Source organism: Amborella trichopoda, chromosome 1 (genome assembly GCF_054954075.1).
Source record: "Amborella trichopoda isolate Santa Cruz 75 chromosome 1, AtrichopodaSantaCruz75HAP2 v2.0, whole genome shotgun sequence".
Taxonomy (NCBI): domain Eukaryota; kingdom Viridiplantae; phylum Streptophyta; class Magnoliopsida; order Amborellales; family Amborellaceae; genus Amborella; species Amborella trichopoda.
In genome coordinates this window covers 9,360,060-9,372,254 of record NC_142336.1, presented here as the reverse complement: position 1 = coordinate 9,372,254, position 12,195 = coordinate 9,360,060, and the positions used below count along the sequence as shown (strand labels likewise).

Sequence of the window (12,195 nt, the reverse complement as noted above, 5' to 3'; positions counted from 1 at the left end):
AGAGATTTTGAAGAAATAAAAGGAAATTCACTTTCCCATGATTTAGAATTGAAAAATCCATCAAGCCTGGACATAATTAAGTCGTCTATATAGTTATTAGACCAAATATAATTAGTTCCCCAGATTTGCATATCTATCAACTCATGACACAAAATAAAATCATTAAAAGACTTCATACAAATGTTAGGTGTCCCGTCCCATGAGGGAGGGGCACCGGTGATAGGAATCTTCTGTTACTACATTACTTTTGAACTGCAATAAATTAATACTTCAAAATCGTGCTTGTGAGTTGAAATTCAAAAGGGATCATAAATCTTCAAGGAGATCTTATGCACTTTGCATTGCCTAAACTCAAAACCCTCAAAACGGAGAGTTCTCTAATAAAAGAAAACCTTATCAACCATAGAACAATAATAAAAGACAGAACTTTGAAAATAAAAACAAGAAGCTTATGCACAATGGACCACAGGGTGCATGTTTTATATGTGTGAAAGTGAGACACTTTAAATCCCAGTGCCCAAACAAGGTGCACCCAGAACACCCAACCATGGTTGTGAGTCTCATGACTACTTGTGTATAGTGATTAATTGTTTGATTATTAATGCGTGTATTGATGATTGGTGAGTGGACTCTGGGGCCATTAAATACATAACTAGGTCTAGAGAAGGTTGTGTGGAATTTAATGAGCTTAAAGCCAGAGGACATATGATCTCTATTGGCAATGATTCCAAGCATGATGTATTCCGTATTGACACTTATACGTTTGCCATCCCAAATGGGAATTTCTTACTCTTTGATACTCTTTATGCCCATCCTATGTGTTGTAACATGATTTCGATTAGGACATTGATGTTAAGGGATATGAAGTCGCTTCAAGAATGGGAAGGTTTCAATTGGAGTTCATAGGAAAGTCATTGTATTGGGGAAAATCCGAGGGGATATGTAATTGGTTGACAAAATAAATGAAATTCATCTTTTTTTTTCTTACTTGAATGTGTACGATGATGAGACTTCTTTTATGTGGTATATGCGTTTGAGTCACATTAGTAAAAATAGATTTTTTATTAACAAGCCATGATTCTGAAAATGGCAGATTTAGATTTTAAAAATTATGAACTATGTCTGTCTGGAAAAAAGACTAGAAAACCCTTCCAATATTATTGTGTGCATGCTAATATTTGTGAGCCACTTAATATAGAAACACATAGGGGTATGAAATACTTTAGTTCATTTAACGATGATTATTCAAGATTTGGTTACATTAATCTATAGAAAATTTGATGCACTTAATATGTTCAATGATGAGTCATACTAACTTGTCCTCAACCTTTTGGGGTGAAGCATTGCACACTACTATATATATCTTAAGTAGAGTTCCCTCAAACTTCGTAGATAAAATGGCTCACGAGTTGTGGATTGGACATAAACCACGATTGGATCATTTAAACATTTGGGAGTGTGATGCTCATATTCATATCTGAGCCATGGGAGATCCAAGTTGCATGCTAAAACTAGAAAATGCTAATTTATAGGGTACTCTGATACCGCTAAGGGTTATAGGTCTTATAATCATGAGGCCAAATCTTGGGTTGAGTTTAGGGATACACATTTCTAAGAAGAACATAACAAAATAGGCAAACCTACTCTTGTAGATATACATAAGTTTGATAAAGATAAAGGAGTGAATGAAAACATAGAAAATTTTAAACTTAATGTAGAAAATATTGATAACTACATGGATAGTGGGAGCCATCCCTTTGAACCTACTATTATAGATGATAGTGTGCCTAAGAGGAGTTCTAGAATTAAAAGTATATCATATCATTTAGAACAAAAGTTATATTTGCAGAAACACTTCAGGTTAGTACTATGCCTTTGTCAGGTAAGATACTTCTTAACCTTTTGCTTACAAAGAAGCTATTAATTCTGATGAATGAAATTTTTGGATTGATATTATGTATGAAGAAATGGATTTCATAACTAAAGATCATGTCTGGGATTGGTAGATTTGCCTAGTGGAAGAAACTCATTGGTTGTAAATAGATTTTAACAAGAAAATACCAGGCTAATGGTAATATAAATAAATATAAAGCACGACTTGCTGCTAAATAGTATAACCAAAGAGAAAGTATAGATTTTGTTCATACTTTTTCCCTTGTAAAAAAATCTCATTCTCATTTTTTACAAATCCAAATCACTTGAAATTTTAAAGGTGTGTTCATCAAAAATATTTGAATCTTTGCAAACTATCAAAAAAATATTTTACATGAAATAACTTACCAAAATCCCCGTAAAATGTTTCAGGGGTATTTTGATCATCTTACTTTTTAAAAATAATTTTTTTTATATTTTAATTAGGTGCGCCATGGTGAGAAAAACACACGCCTAAAATTTCAAGTGATTTGGATTTATAAAAAAAAAAAAAAAATCCAAATACTGATGAACATTTGTGACCTTTAGATCGACCCAACTTGATCTGGGCCGCTGGGCTCAAATGTTCATATGAGCTAGTGGGCTAATCCTAGCTTTTTCCATATATATATATATATATATATATATATATATATATATATATATGGGCAATGATTTCTTGTAACAGTTGCATAGTAATATGATGCAACAACCTTTAAAAACCATGTTATGCCCATTTGTTTGATCCAAATTTTTAAATATACACTCTTTTCATTCTAATGAGTAGTTATAAAAAAAAAAAATTTGAAAACACAACTTAAAAAATAGTGCTTTTAGCCCAATTAACATAGGCCGTTCATTTTGGTGAGATGCTTAGATCTAGGCCTTAGAATGACTTTTCATCTTCAATTTTTTTTTGGATGGCTTTATTATCATTAGATGAACAAAACTTGTTTTTCTAGAAGTCTCGTTCATGATACTATGATACAACCGTTGCATGAAATCACTGCCCTATATACATATGTATATATATATATATATATATATATATTTTTGTATGACCCAAAATTTTGCACACACACTCTCTTCATCTCAATAATCAATCTCAAAAAAAAAAAAGTTCAATTTGAATCTTAGATATGGTCAAAATGCGCGCCTTCCAAAAACAAATCTAGACCATTTATTTGGTGATTTTCAAGATCTTAGCCTTTACAAACTCAAAATCATTTTTTTCTTTTTTAACATTGTTCATTTAATGATAATAAAGCCATCCAAAAAAAATTGAAAATGAAAAAATCATTCTAAGGCCTAGGTTGATTGGGCCAAAAAACTAATTCTGAGGTTGTGTTTTCAAATTTTTCTTTTTTGTAACTTTTCATTAGAATGAAAAAAATGCATATTTCAAAATTTGGATCAAACAAATGGCCATAACATGGTTTTTAAAGGTTGTTACATCATATTACGATACAACCGTTGCATGAAATCATTGCCCATATATATATAGGAAGATACTACAAAAAGCCTATAGGCAAAAATGAACAGTGATTTCGTCTACCCTCATCACCGTCCAAATTTCATCTCACGGTCACGATTGTCCGGTAGTGTTTCATTTTTCATTTTTTTTATACGAATCAAGTTGATATGAAATTTGGAGTGTATATATATATATATATATATATATATATATATATATATATATATATATATATATATATATGAAAAAGTCTTCCCAATACCTATAGGCGAAAATGAGTAGTGATTTCATCTACCCTCATCACCGTCCAAAGTTCATCGCACGGTCACGATTGTTTGGTAGTGTTTTATTTTTCATTGTTTTTTTACATGTCGGAATGCTTTGAAATTTGGAGCGTGTGTTCATAAAAAATAGGCGAATCTACAAAAAATATCAAAAAAAGTATTTTACATGAATCAAATTGATCAAATTACCCCTAAAAAGTTTTGCCTTATTTTGATCAATTTTGTTTTCTCGAATTATATTTTTATTAGGTGCAATCACTAAGATGTACACACACTCTAAATTTCAGATCATTTTAATTTGTAAAAATGAAAAATGAAATACTACCAGACAATTGTAATCGTGCGATGAACTTTGGACGGTGATGAGGGTAGACGAAATCACCGTTCATTTTCGCCTATAGACATTGAAGAAGACTTTTCTATATATATATATATATATATATATATATATATATATATATATATATATATATATATATATAATGAGAGAGAGAAAGAGGTATTTATTCCAATCTATGCTATTGCATATATGCATGTTGGAGGGTATAGTGTGATATACAAAAGGTGGCTTAACATTTGCAACGGTTAGAGGGGCAGGCCATGAGGTCCCTAGTTACCAACTCGCGAGATCCCTCACCCTTATTAACGCTTTCCTCGAAGGAAAACCCCTACCTTCATCTTAGACACTTCACAATGTAACAGAGGCTTCAAAGTTACTTTACTTTCAAAAGTAAGCGAACATTGTTTTCATTTCTCTAATGGTTCAATGTTGAGTGATTTATTTTGGGTGCTCCAAATTAGGTTAAACATTTAATTTTGGAGACAATATTTTTTGAGATCATATATAATGGACCACTTAGTACTAGTAAACAATGATACTCCATTTAGTACTAGTAAACAATGGTACAAGTGCAAAAACTGATTGAGTTTGTCATTTCACTGCACAAGATCTGAGGAAAATGTTTTTAATTTTGAAATGGGGCTGTGATGTCCTATTGGCCGTCTGATTTCACATCTAAAATCATACAATATGGATTTGACTTTAAGCTTAGTCAATGATACATTTTTATATCTCTTCTAGAAATATAGTGTATTGTTTGCTTTTATCGTGGGAAATGTTCTCATTGACAACTTCATCTTTTTTTTTCTTTCTTCTAAGGCCTATCCTCCCTCCCAAGTATTGCTTTTACATCGGCAAAACTCACATAAAAATTGGGTGGTGCACACGAATAGGCAAATAAGAAGTGCAAAAAACAATACATGACTATGTCGAGGAAAAGTTCTTTTTTAAAAAAAGAGTATGTCAAGGAAAAGTTAAAAGGATGAACTATATAGGAACAGGAAAATAAAGATGAGCAGGAAAAAAACAATTACATGACTACGTTAAAACGTTAGATAATTTTTTGACATAAACTCATCTTCTACGACCAAAAATGTTCTCTTTCATAAGGGATACGTTATAGAAAGATAAGAGAACCCCAGATCTTTGGAATTAGAAGATGTGTAGAGATCTGTTCATTACTTTAAATAATTTTTTATATTTGTTCACTTAAATAAGAGATAAGGGATAGGTAGATGCAAGTCGCATACAAATTTATACTTTCCTGTATTTTAAATCTCTAAAAATAAGTCCATCCTTTTCTAAAATTTGCGCATGCAATTACTCTCCACAATCTTTTTCTTATTTTTTTTTTCAAACCTCCGAAAATCTTAACCGACTGGAATTTGTCTCCTATTTGTTTTTTTCAAACCTCCTAATATTTGAACCTACTAGAACTTGCCTCAAATTTATGGGGGAGAGTCCACCCATTCGTAAAATTTGGGCATGCAAATCCTCATCAATTTTTTTTTTATCCCATCTTTTGTAGCATGTCCTACCATTCCTAAAATTTGGGCGTGCGGCAAAAAATTTTCAATTACTGTAGCAAGTGCTCTTTTCCTAAGGGCATGTTTGATAACATGAAGCAAGTTTATGTACTATAAATTGAAAGTTTCTCTTTGCTAGGAAGATAGAAGTTACTATAAAAAGTATAGTACGTTGGATTGAGAGAGAGAGACTGAGAGAGAGAGAGAGAGAGTTTTATTGATGGGTGAGAGCAGCGTCCCAGAGAAAGATATATTTGTACGACAATTGAAGCAGATGTTGCATGATAAACTTCGTTGCACCTCAAAATTGAAGCAATCTGTAGACAATGTCAACCACGATCTCAATTCAATATTGTGTACCAAATCACTAGCTTCCTAATCAATTGTATTAAAATAGAAATCAATATATATATCTATATTCTTGACTATTGTTGGTATACAATTTGTTGAGTCTTTTTATAATTATAAAGTGGAATAGGTGTTCAACTCTCATAAGTAGGTAGCCGATGACTTTCTTCTTAAACTGAATACACACTATCTCGCTATTTTGCTATTCTCATACACACACACACATGTACACTCATATCTATTGGCAGTCATGGTAATTATGGATTTGGTTCTTATATTCTATTGGACTGTGTCTATAATAATTTCAACACAAAATACAAACACACATGCACAATTAATGCATCCATATACAAGCAGTAAGAAACCAGCCCATTCAATAATAACTTGTAATAGCTTGAACACTACTTAGACATACATTCACTACTGATGCATCCACATACCAACCTCAAAAATTTATCTCATTCAACAATAAAACAACATTATTGTTTGTCCCACATTGTTTCCAACATTAAAAAAAAAAAGATTTAGGCAACAATTAGAACTTTAATGAAAGCAATGACTAGATGCTTAGGAAGATAGTCTTGAGATGCTGAGATGCCTTGAAGAAGACATCAACAGCAATTTCTTCCCCCTTCCACATGGCTTCAATCCGAAGCATCCGTGCCAAATATCTTGAAGTACACAGGCAAATACTTGCCTCTGTACTTTGTCACATAAGTAAACTCCTGTAAGGAGAACACACGTGTGTATTGAATTTGTGTTAACATTGCACCTAAACTTGCAAAACCACAAAGAAATAGACAACAAATGCGTTTCAACTCACCGTTGTACACTGATTCCATATGGCTAGTTCGGCAATCACCATTCGATTAGCCTTATCCCAGCCAAAAACCTGGTGGTCTCAAAATGCTTCTTACTTCCTTGTACATTGCTACAAACTGCTTGACCTTACTTTTCAGCTATTCCATGTCATAAAAGTTCCCATAATTGTTTACCATATACTCTGTCATCCGGTTCCATGTGCCTTTCTTGAACCCCCCCCCACATTTCTTGAAGCCCCGACTTTCTTGACCTCTTTCAGCAAGAGATCAATGAATTGGGCCTCCTGTACAGGGCTCCACTAGCTCATATTGTTATGGTAATCTTTCACATTTATAATAAAGCCTTGTTAGATTGATTTCTTTAAACTAGATGGCACTAAATATTAAGCATAAATAAATAAAAAGTACAAGGCATTATAGCTCAAACATAAATAGAGAAAATACAAAGAAAGTTAGAACAAAGTACCACAATGAATTTTAATAATATTGGAAGCTCAAAGTACAATCTAGTAACCAAGTTCTACAACAACGAGAATGCATATCTATATCATCTAGATACTTTAAAGAGAAACAATGACAACAAAATTCATATAGAGCTTAAGGAAACTCAATGTGTTGAATATACCAAAACTAGACAAAGAAAAACCATCATAGTATTTGACATAAAAAATCAGAATAAGAATGCATTGACCACAATTCAACACACTGAACTGTTTAGCATTTAGCACACAAAAGGTTCCCAAGGATGCAAAAAAAGACAATGCTGGAAATGTACATATACTTACCCTGTACTATTGAACCATAAGTAAAGCTTAACAAAAGAGAGCATAATAACAAAAATCTAATCAAATCCTATAAAACAAAGCAAGATAATTAGTAAGGGACTATTCTTCAAGCATAGGTTTCTCTAAATTCAAACATAGATAACACAGATTCATTATACAAAATGCATGAAACTACATATTCCTTCACAAATGCCTTAGTCACTACCGTAATTCCTCCATCCCTGCAATGGGCTATAATAAAGAAAACTATTGATTCAACTCCTGGCTCTATCGAGAATTGCAGGCCCAGAAGCACTAAAATCATAATACTTAGAATTCTAACTTCAATAAGGTCAGAAAACAACTCATCAAAAAATGCATTATATGTGTAGTCAAGAACACCTAATAATAATCATATAAACCGATGCCATCCCAACACTACAACATTTATAATAAAAATTCTAATCATGTTTTAGCATTTCTCTATTGAACTAAAGGCCCATAATTTTCAGGTGACAATAAGTATGAATTCAAAAGTTTTCGAAGATTAACAACTGCTGAAATATACAAAGAGATTTGAGGAATGGGCAGTCAGAGATGATGAAATAACAACAAAAACAAATAAACCCAAGGATTTTGCAGTCAGAAATGAAGAAAATAGACAGAGAAATATTCATTCAATAATAATGTGTGTGTGTGTGTGTGAGAGAGAGAGAGAGAGAGAGAGATCAATGTACATGTAAATGGAGCTCGTCCACAATATTGAGGGAGTTAGCGATCTTCCCGCATGCTGAATATTGGGGCTTCTATAGAGAGAGAGGGGCGAAGGTAGAAGAGCGGCCTACTGAATATTGGGGCTTTTGTAGAGAGAGAGAGGGGCTGAATATTGGGGTTTCTGTAGAGAGAAAAAGGGGCTAGTGAATATTGGGGTTGTTGTTCCTGTAGAGAGAAAGAGGGGCGAAGGAAGAAGAGGCCTTTTGTAGAGAGAGAGGGGCCAAGGATTGGGTTTCTATAGAGAGAGAAAGAGAGATGGGCCAAGGGAGAAGAGGGCTTGTAGAAAGAGGGAGAGGGGTGAAGGGCGAAGAGAGAGAGAGAGAGTTTTGTCACAGAGGAAGCGGCTAGGGTTTTTGTCTCTCACAGAAACAAAGCTTCTGCAGGGAAGAGAAGAGAGACAGAGAGCTTTGTCAGAGAGGAAGTAGTTAGGGTTTCTGTCTCACAAAGAGGAGGCGGCTAGGGTTTCTATTAGGATATAGATATTTCGGGTTCATATTGATATACATTATTATGGATGTATGGGTATATATCTCTTGATAAGATTAGATATCGAGAAGATAAGAAGAGCTCAAGTCAAAGTTACTTGATCATCAAGTTAGCTGGTGATAAGGCCTCCTACTATTTACCTATATCTCCAATAATCATATCATATTTATTTTCTATAATTGTATGATTATCCTCTATATATATATATATATATATATAGGTACTTATTCAAGGTAAACAATCATTTAAAATAGTGAAGATGTAGCTAGTTGGGCTTTACATTCATGGACGTAAGGCTTTGGTCTGAACCACATAATGTTGTGTTCTCTCTTCTTCTCTCTCCATTCTCTATTCAATATATGTGCATGTATGCTCCCACGAATCTTAACACGGTATTAGAGCAAGGTTCACAATTTAGTATTTCATCGGTGCAGATTTAGTATTTCGTCGTCGATGCATATTTAGTATTTCATCTCTCAAACATCCAGCCTTTATTTTTTTTTTAACAAAAAAAAAAACGAAAGGGCAGCAGCAGAGCTGCTATGCCTAAAGGAGTTGTGGATCTTAGGATTGTGGAATTCTCGAGGTTAGGGTTTTTGTGTGGTGAAAGAAAAGCTCGAATCCGAACCCTGAAAGGACTGGTTGATACCTCCGATTGATTGTTTTGGTATCTGGCCAGGAAGAGTCAGAGGGTGCAATATCTCCCGTTATGGATGGTGTCTTAAGGGTGTTTAAGCATGTGGCTGGAGTGAATGAAGGTGAAGGTGATGCAGCTCCTAAAGTTGGCTTATGCACAGTGCGACTGTTGGTTGCCTCATCACAAGCTATCAATTTGATCGGAAAGGGGGGAAGTCTCATCAAATATGTGCAGGAAAGCTCTGGTGCATCAGTGCACGTCCTATCAGAAGATGAGATTCCCTTTTATGTGACTTCTGAAGAAAGAATTGTAGAAATCCATGGACAGTTTCCAAAGGTTCTCAAAGCTCTTGAAGCAGGTGTGGGACACCTCCCCAAGTTTCTGGTTGATCACACTGTGAAACCACGATTGTATTTCATATTTTAACCACGATTGTATTTCATATTTTAATTTTAATTTTCTACAAATTTAATTCATTTGAAATTTTGAGCATCTACTATTGAAAAATAGACGAACTTAATAAAAATCTTTACAAAATAAATTACAAAATTATAGAGGTATTTTGGTCAATTTATTTTTTATGAATATTTTTAAAATATTTTTATTCGGTGTGCTTTGATGATAAAAGTGGACGCTCTAAATTTCAAGTGATTTGAATTTGTAGGAAAATAATTAAAATCCGAATACAAAATACAATCATGACTATCAAATTAACCCACATTGAATCTGGGTCATTGAGTTTATACTATTCCATCAGGTAGTGGGCTGACAAGAGCTTCTTGCTTAAAATAATGGGTGTTTATGCATAAGGTTGACCCCCCAACTTTGTCATGAGATGCAATTTTAATGTCAATTTTTTTTTAGGATTGTGCAATAATCTATTTTTATCTCAAATGATAAAATTTTAAACTCCAAAAATAATTCAAATCAAACAGATTTTTAAACGCACAAAAATATTGAAAATAGATGGTTCAAATAATGTGTTGCAAGATGTACTATTTATAAGACTTGAAATCCGTTTTGTTCTTCATAACTATGCATCTCGATGTTGAGATGATCAATTAGATATTTTTACAACATTAAAACAACCTTTTTAAAGGATTTTAGAGGTGTACCTTACTTCTATATTCTAAAGTGTCAACCTTGTATGAATGCTTTCTTAAAATAATTAGTTAGTTTAATAATAATTTAAACAAATCGAGTCTTAGGAGACCTTAAAGTCATAGTAAATACTAAATATTAAGTTCCCATAATAATAGGAGAATTGTAGTGAAAGAAAAGAAATAGGGGACTCTTTGAGGGACGTTGGATGAGTAGCAGTCACAATTTTTATAATGATTTTGGATAAGACTTGGCATAAAAATATTAGGAACTTAGCTCTCTTATAAAATAAAAAAAGTCATTCTCTCTATTTCTAGGACGAATTTCTTTATAACTCCTGAGATAAATAACATCATTCTAATCAATTATTTAATAATCATTTGTCCTAGTCTTAGTAAAAAAAATTACTCTCTAGTTTTAGGGCGAATTTCTTTATAACTCGTGAGATAAATGAGATCATTCTAATCGATTATTTAATAATCATTGGTCCAAGACTTGGTGTCTTAGATTTATCCCTATATCCATAGCAGTATTGGTATTATTTATAGTTCAAAAATTGATGAGTCGACCTAATAACTCTCTTTAAATGTCCTTGGCACCATTCGCATTGCAGTTATGTCAGCCGATTGTTGGATTCCATCATACGAATGGCAGTTGATGTGCCATTTCATTTGATGAATCTGAAAGAGGAGGTTGTCAACACCGTTTCGTACTGACACTTGACGTGTCAGTCCGTACCAAACGCATGACACAAGTTCTTATATTGAGGTTGTATCTATCTTTTAACCAGCTTTTAAAAAATCGCCTAGTCGAACCGGACTCGCCCGGTTCGACTTGAAATTCACGAAAAAGGTACCGGATCGGTTCAAAAACCGGGAATCGTCCGGTTCTAGAGAGAACCGGACGATTTCGCACAGTGACTCACCGATTCACTGTGCTGAATCGACGAGTCCGTGAAGAACACGGGTTGCACAGTGTTCTTCACGGATTTTTTCAAATTTGTCATTTTTTTATCATTTTTTTTGTTTTGTTCGGCATGTGATCTGTTTTACAGGCTGTAAAAAGCTTTATTCAGCTTTTTCAAGTATTAAATGGTGGAAAAATTGGTTGTTTTTGGATCAAGAAAAATTCGACGTTCAGGGTTTCCGCCATTTCTGAAATTTCATGCCAAATAGGGCATGAATCTTTCAAAATTTGTAGTCATATTGATCTTAAAGCTATGAATCAAAAGCTTTTGTTACTAATTTGTGATAATCGTTGAAAAAAACAGAGTTTTTTGGAGATTGAAGGCTTCGGTTCACAAAAACAGGTAAGAACTTTGGGTTTTTTTTTTTTTCCGCCATTTGATTTATTTCACGGCATATTTTGAACAAAATGAGTTCAATAATTAGGGTTTTTAATCTTTATTGTATTTAGTATGATTTAAAATTTTCAATTTTATGTAATCTGATCAATTACAGCAAGAAATTTGACATGAACAGTGAGATGTCTGCGGAACCAAATTCCGCTGTTTTTTTTTTTTTTTTCCGCCTTTTGATTTTGTTTTCATGATATATTTGAAATAATGTGTTAAAAATTTAGGTTTTTGATTCCTTATATTGTTGTTTATTAGAAAATATAGTCAATTAGATGTAATTTATTCACTTGGAGGTGAATTTTTGAGTTAAAATCGCTTATGTAAAACGACTCTGTGAAGAACAATTTCTTTTTTTTTTTTTCTTTTTTTTTT

The 12,195-nt window shown here is 33.1% G+C and overlaps 1 long non-coding RNA gene across 1 annotated transcript; it reads right to left on the bottom strand.

Moving 5' to 3' along the window:
• Positions 1–6,323: 6,323 nt before the first annotated feature.
• On the bottom strand, positions 6,324–7,026 carry LOC148783539 (uncharacterized). Its single transcript, XR_016044501.1, has 2 exons — positions 6,707–7,026; positions 6,324–6,608 (listed from the first exon to the last, which is right to left on the bottom strand). It is a non-coding gene; the product is annotated as an uncharacterized LOC148783539 (long non-coding RNA).
• Positions 7,027–12,195: the final 5,169 nt, after the last annotated feature.